Raw genomic sequence first — 14843 nt, 5'->3', positions numbered from 1 at the left:
GCAAATTGATCACGCGGTGCCGCTCCACCCTGACTTACATTCAAGGCGGGAGCGAGCGGGATGTAAATGTAAAATGTTATTTGGTCGAAAATAAATAACTGAATTTGAAATATTTTATCTTAAATAAATAACAGCATTTGATTCACACAGCCACAGTCAGTCACTTAATCACCTTGTCCATTGTGTGAGTAGAAACACTATTATATAGTATTTTTACTCACTTTTTTTGTCTTTCTGTACCGACATTATTTTTCCCACAGCATCAATAACATGCACATCACTTCCTGTGGCAGATTATGCAAATTAAGCGATTACGTCATTTAGCGACTTTTAGCACTGCCAATAGCTACTTTCCTTACTGAGGAGTTGGCCACACTGGTCAATTGGAACAGAAGCGTACTCATGACGTTACAACACCCTGGGCTTATCTGGAGCTGCATTTCACCTCCTGTTATTAATGGTTTCTAGATAATAATAATTTCTTACTGTTTCATTTAGTGGGGGAATAATAATGAACACAGTCAGATAAACATAAATCACATGAACATTTTGCCAAATAAAACAAAAAACCTCCATCAGAGCCTATGCAGAGAGAGGGCTGCCGCAGACCGCCTAAAGTTAGCCCTGGCTGCCGTTAGCCTCGGAGGTCTGCTGGTTGCCACAGTCCTCTCATCATCAGATCATTTTTTTTAAATCATGCACTATATCAGTAAATAGGCCATATAGTGAGGCTTAAAGGTATGCTTTCGCCTCAAATTATCTTTAGAGAATTGGCTGTTCCAACCTTTGCATTTCCAAATTCTCCCCTAGTTATGCCTGACTTTACACTAGTGAATACAGTTAATATGATTGGTCGTTTATCAAGGGGGCGGCATTGTCATGGCGGAAGGTTCACAAGCAAGCTTGGTTGTGAGCTTGTTTTTTTTTAACATTTATATACATGTTTAAGCCAGAATTATTTGAAATTTGAATATGACTTTCCTACGACTTTAAACATACTTTTATAGAACTACGGCAACAGAAAAGAGAATTTTTAACTTAATACTCTGAGCTCTGTGAGCCCTAACCTGGACCCTGCTGCTACTGCAGTGCATGCTGGGACAGCTGTCAGTCTCAAGAATGGACAAGTCTGCGCTGATGCATCCTGGGTAAAAATGGAGGGGCGAAAAGAACATCTGGGGACTTAAACTGTTCTTGTTCTTGTGAATTGGAACAGTGCTAGGGCTGAGGCTGATAATGTTTTTCGAGCACATGAGAACGCACAAGTACACATATTGGGAAACGGCCACTATCTGGAATTGTATTGATGTACTGTAAGACATTTCCCTCCGTTAAGGCAGGGGTCGGCAACCCAAACTGTTCAAAGAGCCATATTGGAGCATAAAACAAATCTGTCTGGACACGCAAAAATGTAAAAAGTTTTTTACAGTATAAGCCTCATATGGCAACATGGGCTCTAAGCGTATTAGCCCACAATAAAAAGGACTATGTGGGATTAAATATGTAAAAAGCATTTATGATTAATATTTATCAAGAAATAAATTTCACATCATGTGACTACTCTGCTGCATGATATTTGGTGCTTTAAGTTTAAATTCCATTCAAATATTAATGTATTAGGTTTTGTAGCATTGATGAAACTATAGAAACATAATAAAGAAATCTGATTTTTTATTTTTATTTTAGATTTTTGTTATTTTTATTTTGAGGATTTGGGGAAAAAAATGAAAGAAAGTTCACATACCTGCATCAGAGCACTACCTGTTCGATCTGTGAACGGTTTTCTATGCTTGCAGCAAAACTAGCAGCAGCAGTGGAGTTTAGAGATGCAATCCACTTCTTCAATTTATTTCTGCTCTTATTTATCCAGAAGTTCTGCAATCGCACTTTTTTTCTCACTCCCAAAATGGTGGTCAGCTGCATATTTAACATGCCTTCCCTGGAAAAGCCTTTGGTCCGTTCTTCTTTCCCCCAAAACACATCATTTCAAATCTGGTCGGGCCATCATAGTCTTGATTAAGCCTAGAAATAGTTGTTTAAAACTGGGCTGTGTTTTGTTGCTCTGATTTTTCTCCCTCTATACTCCAATAATCAATGTTGAAGAGGCGTTGCAAAGCCAGCTTTTAACGCCTTTTTAACAATCTGAAAATCATGACTTTTCACCTTTTACTTTTCAACCAAATCTAGACATTAGCCTGGCACCGCACAGCACCGTGCCGCAGGCTATGACATAAATCTTTGTTGACAGAAATGTTTACCTTTATTGTTTAAATGTATTTATCATACACATTTTTACAGAATTGGAAAACACAATGAATGTCTGTTTGCCCTCCTGCACATCATATTAAAACAAACAAAAAAATCCATCTTTTCTCATTTTCATACCTTTTTTGAAAATGCTCAAGGTAGATGCAAGGGGGGGCATTAAAGAGACACGTGGCTCTGGAGTAGCTGACACCTGGATTACAGGCATTGCAAAAAAAAAAAAACTTTGGTGGGTGGAGACTCTCAGTCAGTCCAGAAGGTTCTGCTGAAAGTCCCCTTAGGAAGAACATGGATGTTTGTGTTTTTAGCGTCAAAAGACCTTTAAACCATTTCAAGGGTCTGAAAACTCCAGAGCAGTTTTTGGTAAAATGCAACATTAACTACGGGACCTGTTTGGAAAACAAGGCCTGCTGGTAGCTTCATCTGGTCTGTTCCTGATTGACTGTGACATCATCCTGGAGAGAAATATCAGCTGTGCTGCTGCCATCAACATCTTTGTTTATAGATGTTGGAGATTGGGTTGTTTTTCAGTGTAGTCCTGTTTCTCTGACTGTGACTGACTGGATGTGCTCTCTTCCATCCTCTGACATGGGAGCTGGCTCAGAGCACGTCTGCCTGGCTGGGTGTTTCCTGGACGGGGCCGTGTGTGGAGCTGGTTTACAGCTGCTTTTTGTATCTCTGCTTCTGTCTTCTTCTGTCGGCCTCAGCAGATGGCCGCTCACACTGAGTCTGGTTCTGCTGCAGGTTTCTTCCTGTTAAAAGGGAGTTTTTCCTCTCAATTATCGCTATAAGCATGCTTAGTATGAGGGTTTGCCTTTGAGTCAATGAGTCGATGCAATGAGTTGTTTTTTTCTCAGTTAGAAAACATTGAATGAATTTGACTGTATGATCTGGTTTAATTATAAAGTGCCTTGAGATGACACGTGTTGTGATTTGGCGCTATATAAACTAAATTGAAATTGAATTGGTACCGAGTCGTTATCTGGTCTCAGGCTACAGAATAGTACTAACTGCGGTTTGCATCCTCAGCTGCAACGTTTCAAAGTACAGAGAGGGATTTTTTTCCAGCCTGGTTATTAATTCCTCTCTCCTGACTCATGGGATATCAGCTGCTGTCGGCTCACACTCAGAAAAGCCTCTTTTCATTACTTATGCTTGCAAAATAATTAGTTGTGGATTTGCTCGGCTTGCACATTTCCCTCACATGATGAACAGCGTCCATCATTACCTGATGAAAAGCGCATCTCTCTCTGCCTAGAATTAAATTCGCTTTAGAGAAAGAGGACATGGCTGAAGGGTTTTTATGATTTCAGAGAAGGCATTAAAGAGGAGACGGAGAGGGTGGATGCTCTGGGAAGGCGAGAGCAGATAGAAAAGATTTCTTCATGTTCGGAAAACAAGAGGAAGAGCTTTATTCAACCTGAGACGGCGATGTGAAACGCTAAACACGTCAAAACAGAGTCAAATAATCCATGTGCTAAAAGGCTGCAGTAGAGTCAAAGGTTTATGTTTCCACCGTTTAATTTGCTCCCATCCAGCCAATCAGCAGCCAATCCCTGGCCTCTATCAGCGCCACTGCTAGTAATGCAATTCTTATTTCAGGCCTTCATTGGTCATTGGACCGTTCTGTTGCAGATGAGAGGCTCAGAGTGTCAGACATGTTTGGTCTGCAAAGAGAAAACTGTTAAACTCCAGTTACCAGTTCAGAAAAATGGAAAAGTTGCCCTTAAAAAGCAGAATGTTGGAGTTGAAGGAAAAGTCTGGTCACATTCAGAATACAAAGTTGTGAAAGTACTTAAAGTATGAAATTATTACCTACTTTTCAATAAATAAGTGTTTTTAATTCAGAGTAATTTTCATTTGAATGTGCTTTACTGGAGTTTGTCAAAGACCACTACTGCCACCTACTGGTTTGTGACGCCACGGTACGGTATTGGCTGTTGATCAAGTCCCAGTGCTGTATCTGGTGTTTGTCACAACGCGCTATTATCCAAGTCATCTTGAAAACATTCTTCTTCCAAATGTTGGCTACATATTACGTGTTTTTTCTCTGGCCAGAAGTTTGATGGCAAATCCTCCCTCTTCAAGTTGGTAATCCAACAACGAACCCGTCCGTGGAGGATCAGGAATTGGAAAAGTTAAATAACTCTTTTTTTTTTTTCTTTCACTCTTACCCGATGTATTCCAACATCCAACTGCCATGCATGTGGGCATTGTCAGTTTAAAGGGAAACGCCGTTTTTTTATACATTGGCCCCTTGATTTTGTGTTATTACATCATGTTCTACTCTCCCAGATAATTTCTATGTCATTTGGAGCTGTTCTGAAGATATTCCATTAGGTTATATCCAAGTAACGTCTTCCTATGGACAAGTGACTTGAAGGCACAAACTAAACTGTTCATAATTTATTCTTCATGGTACGCCAGCATTCATAACATGTAGGAGAATCACTTTCCCCCAGACATCCCGGTTTTATGTTTTATATTTACATATTTTAAAAACAAAGCGGAGTGTGTTTGACGTCATCCACGCGCACTGGGTACAGTTCATTCATCCGGTCCACTGAACTGCTGCTAGTTTTCCTCATATGCCTGGAAGATGTCTACAGCTGCTACCACAGATGATCTCGCTCTCCAAATGGAATTTAACGATTCAGATTAGCTAGAATGAATAGAAGGGGTAGAGCTTAGCCGCCTGTGGCCCAGGCTGCCTGTTACGACTCCATACACGCGGTGCCTTGTTTTAAAAAGATATAAATATAGAAAATATAACCGCAGTTTTCTGGGGGACAGTGATTGGCCTACATGTTATGAATGCTGGCGTGAGTAGAACGTGAAATCAAGGGCCCGATGTAAAAAAAAAAAAAAAAAAAAGGTGTTCCCCTTTAACTATAACTCTGGGGAATTTCAATGGTGAAGCCCTCTAGAAATCTTCAATAATTGTTGTTGATTGCAGATGTGTCTAGTAGTTCCAATTGATTCTGCTTGTAAAGCGGGGAGAATGGTGCTAGGCTTACCGCACCGTGACGTCACTGCCGGAAGATGGCGGGAGGGAGGGGTTACTATATTTGGGCATAAATGGACACTCCTAGACTCAGTAATTGTGATGAAATATTGTTTTTATTTTTTTAATAATTAACGTTAAATTAATTAGATCACTGCAAACTTATTAGCTTTAGGTATAAATAATGATAATTTCTTGCTGACCAGACTGGTCCTTTAAAGAGTCAGAGAGGAGTTTCAGCTTGTGTGCACAGGTGTGTGTGCACAGACAGTATTTCACCGTACCCATTTCCTGGATTTTTTTTCCCTTGTGAAGCTTTGGAGTAAACACTCATTGATTTTCAGTCCCGGGGATTATGGAAATATTCTACTTATAGCATTACTTACACCCTCCTCGACATTCTAAATCCCATTGAAGAACAAATGTGGAACGCAATGAGGAAAAGAGGCCGAGTTCAATCTGCCCGACTCAGATTAAGGCTTTCTCTCCCACTCTCTCTCTCTCCCTTCCTCTTTCTGTCTCTCTCTCTCTCTCTCCCTCTCTCTCCCTTCCTCTCTCTCTCTCTCTCCCTCCATCACTATCTCTCTCTTGCTCTTTCCCTCCCCCCCTCTCTTTTCCAGCATTGATGGAGAGGTAAAGGTCTAATAAACAAAAAGTCCTTGAAATGTCCAGGCCTCCCAAGCAGTGAGCAGCAGAGCCGCAGTCATGCTTTCATTCAGCGAGCTGATGCCATATTACGCCATGGGCAGTTTCTAAAGATGTTTTTTTGCTCACACTTTGTTTTTGCAACAGAATATGAGATTGAAGAACCTGAAGGGACCAACTTTCTTCTATTTTTTTTTTTTTTTACCTCCAGGGTCCATCTATTATGACCTGAATTCAAAGAATCAAATCAAGCTCTGTTGGAATATTAACTGGGATTCACTTTATTTACTTCAACCAAGTCCAAACCAGCACAGAGTTCTTGTCTTTGAAGAGCATCACTGCTAAGCTAGCTGGAGTTTTTAATTCATTTGATCCACCAGATGGACTATGTATTAAAATGACACCCTTCACACAAGGGTGGATTCACCATTAGACAATATTATGCAGTTGCCTAGGGCCCAAAGTCCCTAGGGGCCCCATAAAACTCAATTAAAACAACTATTCCTTATTTTTGCACATTATGTTTTTAATAAAAATCCTTTCGCTAGAATGCCATCAGAATGCTTATAATATTAACAAAGTTGAGGAGATTGTTTTTCAACTTTTTTTGGAACTTCAGCTCCATCTTCACCTGCGTATCGATGCTCCCTCAGTGCTGGTCTTCTCAAAAAAATCCTCTGTGACCTGAGAGCGTCGATCCATCTCTGAATTGGTCATGTGACCCAGAACGCTTTTTCCCATCAGTCTAAACTCCTATTAAACACCAGAGCAACTAAGCTAACAGCTGTTAGCTCTGGCCCTTCAGCTGATCCTGTTTCTGATTCTCTGATGGAGGATTTCGTCCAGTGGGGGAATGTTTCCTCGTCTTTACCAGGAAGTCCAGGACTTCTAGACCTGCTGGTCCAAACTGCTCTGATACCAGAACCAGAACACAGACTGGGTCATTTATAGACAGAGCAGTTCTGCCAGTGGCCTGCAAGGGGAGCCAAACCTACAAAACTACAAAGCTCTAGCGCCCCTAGTGGCTTAAAGAAACACATTTCTGATTAAAATAACTTTTCTTTATTTTGTCTGAAGGTCATAAAGGTAATACCATAAAGTTGAACTCCTCCTGGCCCCAAGTGGCACACTGCCGCTAGCTCACTCTCCTTCTGTATATTTGTCAGCTGGTTGCAAGGTCTGCTAATGCAAATCAAACCCAACATTCAACTTTCCAGTTCAGATGGTTAGTGGCCAGCTCAGCAGCTTCTGTTCTCCTTCACCTCTTTAAATCAGCATGAAGGTCTAAAGCTCGAAGAACGTTATCCTCATTTTGCTTCTACGTGGTTTTATTTTTAGCTTGAATCTAAGAGAATAAGTCAATTCTCCACTCTACATTGGAGCTGCTAGGATCTGTTTACTTCAAGGCTCTATCTCACCTGATTCAATTCAATTCAGTTTATTTTTAAAGCGCCAATTCACAACACACATAATCTCAAGGTACTTTACAGTTCAACCAGATCATCCAGTCAGATTGATTCAAAGTTTTCTATTTAAGGAAAACCAATTGATTGCATCGACTCATTGACTCAAAGGTAATCCCTCACACTAAACATGCTTGTAGTGACAGTGGAGAGGAAAAACTCCCTTAGCGGCCATCTGCCGAGGCTGACTGGGGTTCGAGGACACAGAAGCAGAGATAGAAAAACAATCAGAGATAGAAAGGAATTTGTCTGAGCTCCGAGCCTGCTCCCATGTCAGAGGAAGGAAGAAATTATGTCCGCCTGATATTCCTATTGGTGCAGATCCTGTTGTGTTGATGTTGGCAAGGTAACCAAAGGTAAATATTTATAAATTTTTGACTTGTCAGAATTTGTAAAACAAATATTTATATCCTAGGTATGTTTTTCTCAGTCAAATTAATTATTTTATTCTGCACCAACCTTTTCATATGGATTTGATAAAGTGATGTAGCTATGACCTTTAAGCTTAAAAAATAAAAGCTATTTAAATGTTCATAAATTTTCCTCATGTGGAACTAAATGTAGAACATTTGTTGGATTTTCTGAAAGAGGGAATTGAAAAGACAGCGGACAGTTATTCTGACTGACTGTCCTCCAGCTCCAGACCAAAGCCTCTCTTAGTTATTTTCATTTCACCTGGAAGTCCTGAAGGCTTGAAGAAGAACATCAGAATATAGTCTGAAATCTGAGTTGTACTGCAGGCACAGATGCAGAGCTCAACAAAACCAATAAAGGAGCATATTCCAGTCAACATATGGGTAAATGTTTGTATGGATCTCCCTCCAAGAACCTAGTTTTGAGTTTGATGTAGAATCTGGTGAAGTGGGATAAAAACACAGGAAACTTCAGCTTAAATGCAGCAGAAGGTCCATATTGGGAAAGTCTGTTTGATATTTTCTGTGGTGTGTGAAACAGATCGTGTGAAGCAGCAGCGCAGCTTGCAGGCATTGCTTTGTTTCTCACAAACACAGTTAGTCTTCCAGTTCTACCTTGAAATTAATTCAGAAGGAAAGGTTGGAGGATAAAGAGCAAAGTGTGCAGAAACGGCTGAGATGGGAGATGGGTGGGTCCGTCATGATTCTGATTCTAAACACAGTTCATCTCCAGTTTTCCCATTACTTTAGTAACCAGTGATTGTTATTGACCCAGCCTTGTAGGAGGTGACCCTGCCTCCATCTCTGCAGCTTCAGCTGATTCCTCTCAGCAGTACAGGATTTTAATAGCGAGTCAGTTGAGGAGAAGCAGTTTAATGAATGTCTGAAGTGGTTCTTCCCCACACAGGCAGAAACAGCCAGGAGTACGTACGGCGGCGGCAGGGCGCCATTTTTACAATCAATGCTTGTAATCCGAACCAGACCTAAGAAATTTAAAGAGGTCATTTTAAATATGCTGACTTCAGGTTCAGGCTTCAGGGGAAACGCCTTGAACTCCAGTCAGCCTCAGCGGATGGCCGCTCACACTGAGCCTGGTTCACCTGGAGGTTTCTTCATCTTAAAAGGGAGTTTTTCCCTCTCCACTGTCGCTGCAGGCATGCTTGGCATGAGGAAGTCACCTGGTTTTCCTTAGATAGAAAACTCTGAACCAATCCGTCTGTATGATCTGTTGAATTGTCTCTGTAAAGTGACCTGAGATGACATGATGTGAACTGGAGCTATAGAAGTAAAAAGAATGTTAAAGCCGGGCATACACTGTAGGATTTTTCTCAATTGTTGCATGCAGCTACAGCTCTCACTGTACGAAGAAACCACAGGGGAGAAAAGTTTACAGCTAATGATGTTTGTTCTCACACTTTGCGACCTGACGCTGATGCGATCTACCTGCTCACACTGTACGTCTAAAAACCATGTGGGACTCAGCTCCGCAGTGAGATGGCGCTACTTGGACTTGTCTATCTGGAACCCAAACGAGTAGAAGAGGAAATACGCTTCCTTGGAAATTTCAGTAAATAGAAAAGGCGACGATTTATTTGGACAAACATATGGCTGAGCAAACGTGGCTACTACAGTCTGTCAATTTCTTCTTTCAAAAGAACTCCATTCCACTCGCACCCCCGCCATGCTTCTGTTTTCGTCTGAGAGGAAGAAGAAGTATCCTTGTTTTCCCACTGAGCGGTTTGTCCACGACCACTTTTCCAGGGTTCCCGCGGGTCCTTAAAAAGTCTTAAATGGCATTGAATTCTTCAAAAGAAAATTAAGGCCTTAATTGACATTAAAATGTCTTAAATCAGTATTGTAGGTCTTAATTTTTAAGACATCATAAATAGGATTATTTTTATTGTGATTTTTTTTTTGTAATCTAAATAAAACATTAAAATTGACTTTTTTTTTTTTGTAAAAAAAAATAAAGGCTCGCCATTATTGGTTCCGTCCTGATAGCGGAACCAATAAAAGCGTTGTTGCGGCCGGGACATTTGGGAGATGCGCCATTTACTTTTTGTCTGGAAAATATGAGCAAGTGTAAATGTAACGAAAATTGTCTCCAGCCAAGAGTTTTCTCCATGGCTAAAACCAGGGAACATACCTGAGGCTCAGTGGATTTTGTGCAAGAAGTCATTCAAGCTCAGAACAATGGGAATTAAGGCAGTGGAGTCGCACATGCGAAGCACGAAACACAAAGCGTCAAAATTGAGTTACAGAGAAACAGCCGGTATTTCTCAGTTTTGTTCCACCCTTGTCTCTGCAACGCCTCCACTTATCACCAAATCAAACATACTAAGAAAATCATACAAAGAAAAATAGCTGCAAAAAAGACTTAGCACTGGTTATGTTGTGGCTTTAAAACTGATTTGTTTTGTTCCCTGCTAAAACAAAGTTTGTGAATTCAGTTAAATAATTGTTAAAATATATCTGTCATTTGTGTTTTTGTAGCTGTCTTACTGTATGGGAAGCTTTTCAAAATTTGAAACATTAGTGCAGTGGTTTATGTTAAAGTGAACCTTTGGGTTAAGTTTGTCTCGCACAAGTGGAGAATCGGCCTGGAATCTATGCCCGGCTTTAGGTGCTCAGTCCACAGACCTCAGGTTTAGGTTCAGGATTAGATTCAGGTTTATATTTAGGGTTATGTTCAGGTTTCCTCCAAAACTTCTGATGCAAAAATTTTTTACAGAACCTTAATGGTGAAAACATAGATGATCAACTATACAAAGATCAGTGTTAAAATATCAAACAGCTTTCAGGGGTCATTCATTTAGAAAATAAAATAAAATCAGAGCATAAATGAAATATTTCCTTTAGTATTGAAATTATAGGACTGTACTGCCACAGCAGTACAGTACACCTTAACAAGCGGAAACTGTCCATAGTCAGGGCAACATTTTCAGCTTTTCTCTGAGCATCACATCTAACATTCAACTCTATCAGCTGGAGAACATTTAAAAGTGTTTTATTCAATCCACAGGTTGAGATGTTTTGATAGTGGGCTTTTTATAGATTACCACTTGACTTAAATAAAAGTATAAAAAGACTGGTAAAATTAAAAGTACAGAAGAAGTCATTTACTTAAATAAAAGTGATAAAGATCTGGTTCTACATTGTACAAAATAAAATGAAGTTTTTGGCATGAATGAGGGTAATTTACTAAAACCTCTGTTCTTCTAGAACGGTTAAATGCAGAGAAAATGAATTGATTTGCCTCCTTTTCACAGTGATAGAAAAACAAAAGTAAAATATTAGAGACTCGTTTTGTTTTTGTTCTAAATCCAAATGTCAGACAGGCAGGGCCAGTTTTAGGAAATGTGGGGCCCTAAGACAACACATAAAACAGACCTATTCTACAGATACAGACATTTTAGTAGAATAGACATACATTATTTGTTCTAGGTTTTGTCGCTCTCTTTTTGTTCCTTTTCTTGTTGTTTTCCTCTCTGTTTTGTACCCAGTTGACTTTTCATGCTGTCTCAAGAGCAATCAAAAAGCACTAAGCTCACTTAGCTGATTGCTCCTTCCTGTGTTTCCAAAAAGGCAAAAGTAAATAACCAAGTCCTTCTTTTCACTGTAGACAAGCCATGATCTGCTAATCTGTTAACCATTTTTCATTTGGATCAAATAATAGCTGCATGAATATCGCTGCAAGTCTCCAGTAGCAGAAAAAAAAGTCGCTAGATTTGGCGCTATGCGCATTTCTGAATACAAACTGCTAGAGTGGTCTGAAAAGTGGCTAAATATAGCAACAAAAGCGCTAAGTTGGCAACACTGCTCTTTTGTATTGTTTGTTTTCAAATGGTTTGCTGCTGTCTGTTTGGACCTTTCTGAACATGTGCAGCAAATGGACTGATCCAATATGGTGGACACTGAAGGGGGGGCTGATACACACTTATAATTATAAGCGTTCTGATGGCATTTTAGCGAAAGAATTTTTATCAAAAACATAATTAATGTGCACAAATAGGGAATAGTTGTATTAACCATTATGGCTGAATCCTTCAGAGCTCTGGGATTTATCACAGTATTACGGCTGATGAACATTTTAAACATAGAAATCATGGGATAGATGTGTTTCTCAGCCTCCCCTCTCCATCCATGTCTACATCAGAGTGTTTGTCTAGATTTTATGTTTCAGCTGATCCATCAGGTTCTTCTCATAGACACAATGAGTTTGGAAAAAGTAAAGAGCAGAAAGATATTTGTGTTTAAATGCAAGAAGTAAAAATACCTCAGAAAAAGAAAGAAATGACTTCAGTACAGTAACAGTACTAACACTCAGTGCCTCGACACATCTGCTTCTTTCATCTAATGAAACTTTCTGCTTCAGCCTGACTGTTTAATCAATCCACTTCTCACTGTGGTACACAGCAATGGAGGGGATATTTATTTCTTCTCCCACCTGCTTGTGTAAATGCTAAAGCCAGAGGCAGGAGGGCGTCCAGCGCAGCTCCAATAAGCCTCTGGGAAGGAGAAAGCAGTGGTGTGTTGTGAGCTTGGATCAAAGCCAGGTGCAAAGGCTGACATTCTGCATTAGGAGTTACAATCCTTCCTCCAGCCCTCCTGACTCTGACTCTGTCTTCCATGTCGTTGTTTCTCCCCGTGGACCCACTGATGGGAGCTGACATTTGCCTCAGTCTCTCTGCCTCTATCCTGTTCTCGGCTCCCGGTCTGGTCTGCTGATGTTCGGGCTCGTCTTCCTCCCTTCACTTGCTCACCTCATCATCCTCCTTTCCATTCACAGCACAGCTGATCCTGCTGCTGGAGAACAAACACCAACATTAGTGGTATATGGAGCAGCATTCAGGACGTCAATGATGAGTCTGCTCAAGATGTGTGTCCACTAGTGATGGGTCCATCGGTGCATGCGTCGAGCCCATAGAGCAAAACACTGTATCGTATGTTGTTTCAAGAAAGTCATGCACCCGATACAGGAGTTCTTTCTAACTGCTTTAAACACTAATCTGTGTTAAAAAGGTATCTGTAAACATAATGCATCTCCTAAAAAAATGTCTCTGCTTTTGCGGTTTGTTTTTAGAATTATCAAGAATTGTGGAGTAGCCTAGAAGGAATAGGAATGTTACAGCCATTGAGTTTTTATTGGCTGCATCTACAAATATTAAATTAATTAATTTTAAATTTGAACATAGATATGAAATAATACAATATAACCTACAATAACTTAAATGATATCATTTTATTAGGTCATCAAATCAATTCAGTTTAGTCAGTCAAATCAGCTGCCTTTAGTGTCTTTAATGGTCCAGCAGGTGTCAGTATTATGTGAGACAGTATCAACGCAGCATCAATACAGTTTGGCAGTGTGTTGAACCACTTCAAGTACCTCATTAACCACTAGTGTCCAGGTCTTCCTACTTTCTAGATATTCCTTTCATTCACAAGTTACTTTACGTCCCGTGTTTCAGGATGGTCTTCCTCGAGCGTGGCCGCTGAATAGGAAATCATGCCAGCGTGAAGAGCGATTTTTGTCCTCTCACAATGGCAGTTTCTCGCCATGTGTGATTTTGTTGTTGTGGTAGATAAACCATGGCCCGAAGTAGTTTAACATACATGTGAGTATGTTTTGCTCATGCATGTTTTGAAATAAATGTGACGCCAAATTTTATCCACATGTTAATTTAGAAGTAGGATATTAAAGGGTCATAAAGCCTCATTATCTTCCAGTTTTCCCACCAGCAGCTCAGTATGATGAGTTAGGGTGGTTGAATTGAAAGGCTTCATTCTCATTGCAGACAGATGTGACTTAAATCTGATTTTGTTGCTCTGAAGTGACAGAGGTCAGATCCTTTCCTGGCTGTATGATCAGACCGGGTCACACAGAATCAGACTTCTTCCAAAATCATTGCATGTGGTTTTAAATCTGATTTTTATTTTAAAAAAACCAACCTTAAACAGAGGCGGTGGACTCAGATTTAAAAAAACTACAATTCAGTGATTGAGTTGATTCCTTCTGGCTATTGTTGCAAACCCTTCACAGGTAACAGAAGACCTCACCTTTTTAGCCAGGCAAACATACCCTTTAACGATCCCCTTTAAGAGACATAGACATGTTTCAGGTATTACAGGCTGACAAAGTAACAAAACGACCCCCAATCCAAAGGGGTGGACCCGTTAGTCCGTTTCAATTTGCAAGTTTTCTAAATAAAACAGGGCATTGTTGGGATGCTATGTAAAGCCTCAAACTCAACACTATTTCTGACATTTTGAATTGAAAAAGCTTCCTGGATGGGTAGCGACATGTCTTCAACCTTGGAAACAAAGTCCAGAGGATTGTTTTTTTTCACTTTTTTCGAATGACTATGACCTGGATGACAGAGAATCTGCACGTGCAATAAGCAGGATCCCTTTCTTCAAAATTAAGACAACAGTCAGGAAAATGGGTGTGTCTGCGGTGGGGGTGTCAAAGACCAAAGCCAAACCTGGACTCTCCACCCACTTCCTTCAAAGGCAGATTTCTGTCTGTTGGTGGGTGGGAGGCAAATGTGTTCTCCTCCCTGAAGGCCTTAGGATGGGTCTAAATGGATACCAAAGTCTGAAAGGCACACGGCAGGCTGATGGTCACCATCTTAATAAGTGCTGGTTATACTCCCGTTACAGTGTGTCGCAGTGAGCTTGTCGCAGATATTTTTGATTTATGCCCAATTGTGAAGCGTGGTCTGCGCTATGCTATTCTACGCCGCAGCGCAAGATGGACAATCAGTTACTAGCTGTGTGTCTAGATACGGCCGACACGGGAAAGAAGTGGTGGCAAGTTTGTGCGACAACAGAGGGGCATTGTCATGATGGGTTCAGAAAAGCCCAATATGCAGAACACAACGGAGACTGATGAAAAGTTTAACAAGGTTTATTAAAGCACAAGCACATGAATCATAACACTGGAACTGGTTCAGGCCGGGGGGCAGGTTCACTGGAGTCTGTAAGGATGACAGTTCTGTTAGCTCTGGGACTGAAGAGTTTGAGTTTGAGAGTTTTTTGAAGAATACCTTG

General features: G+C 40.4%; 1 protein-coding gene across 1 annotated transcript in view; it reads left to right on the top strand.

Moving 5' to 3' along the window:
* Window positions 1-14843, top strand: part of LOC107093830 (neural-cadherin-like) — a 501663-nt gene that overhangs the window by 274269 nt on the left and 212551 nt on the right. The gene's annotated exons all lie outside the window — the stretch shown is intronic.

Source organism: Cyprinodon variegatus, unplaced genomic scaffold, assembly GCF_000732505.1.
Source record: "Cyprinodon variegatus isolate N-32 unplaced genomic scaffold, C_variegatus-1.0 Scaffold448, whole genome shotgun sequence".
In the NCBI taxonomy this organism is placed as follows: Eukaryota; Metazoa; Chordata; class Actinopteri; order Cyprinodontiformes; family Cyprinodontidae; genus Cyprinodon; species Cyprinodon variegatus.
Note: the sequence above shows the minus strand (reverse complement) of the source record. Positions and strands in the feature narration are given on the sequence as shown.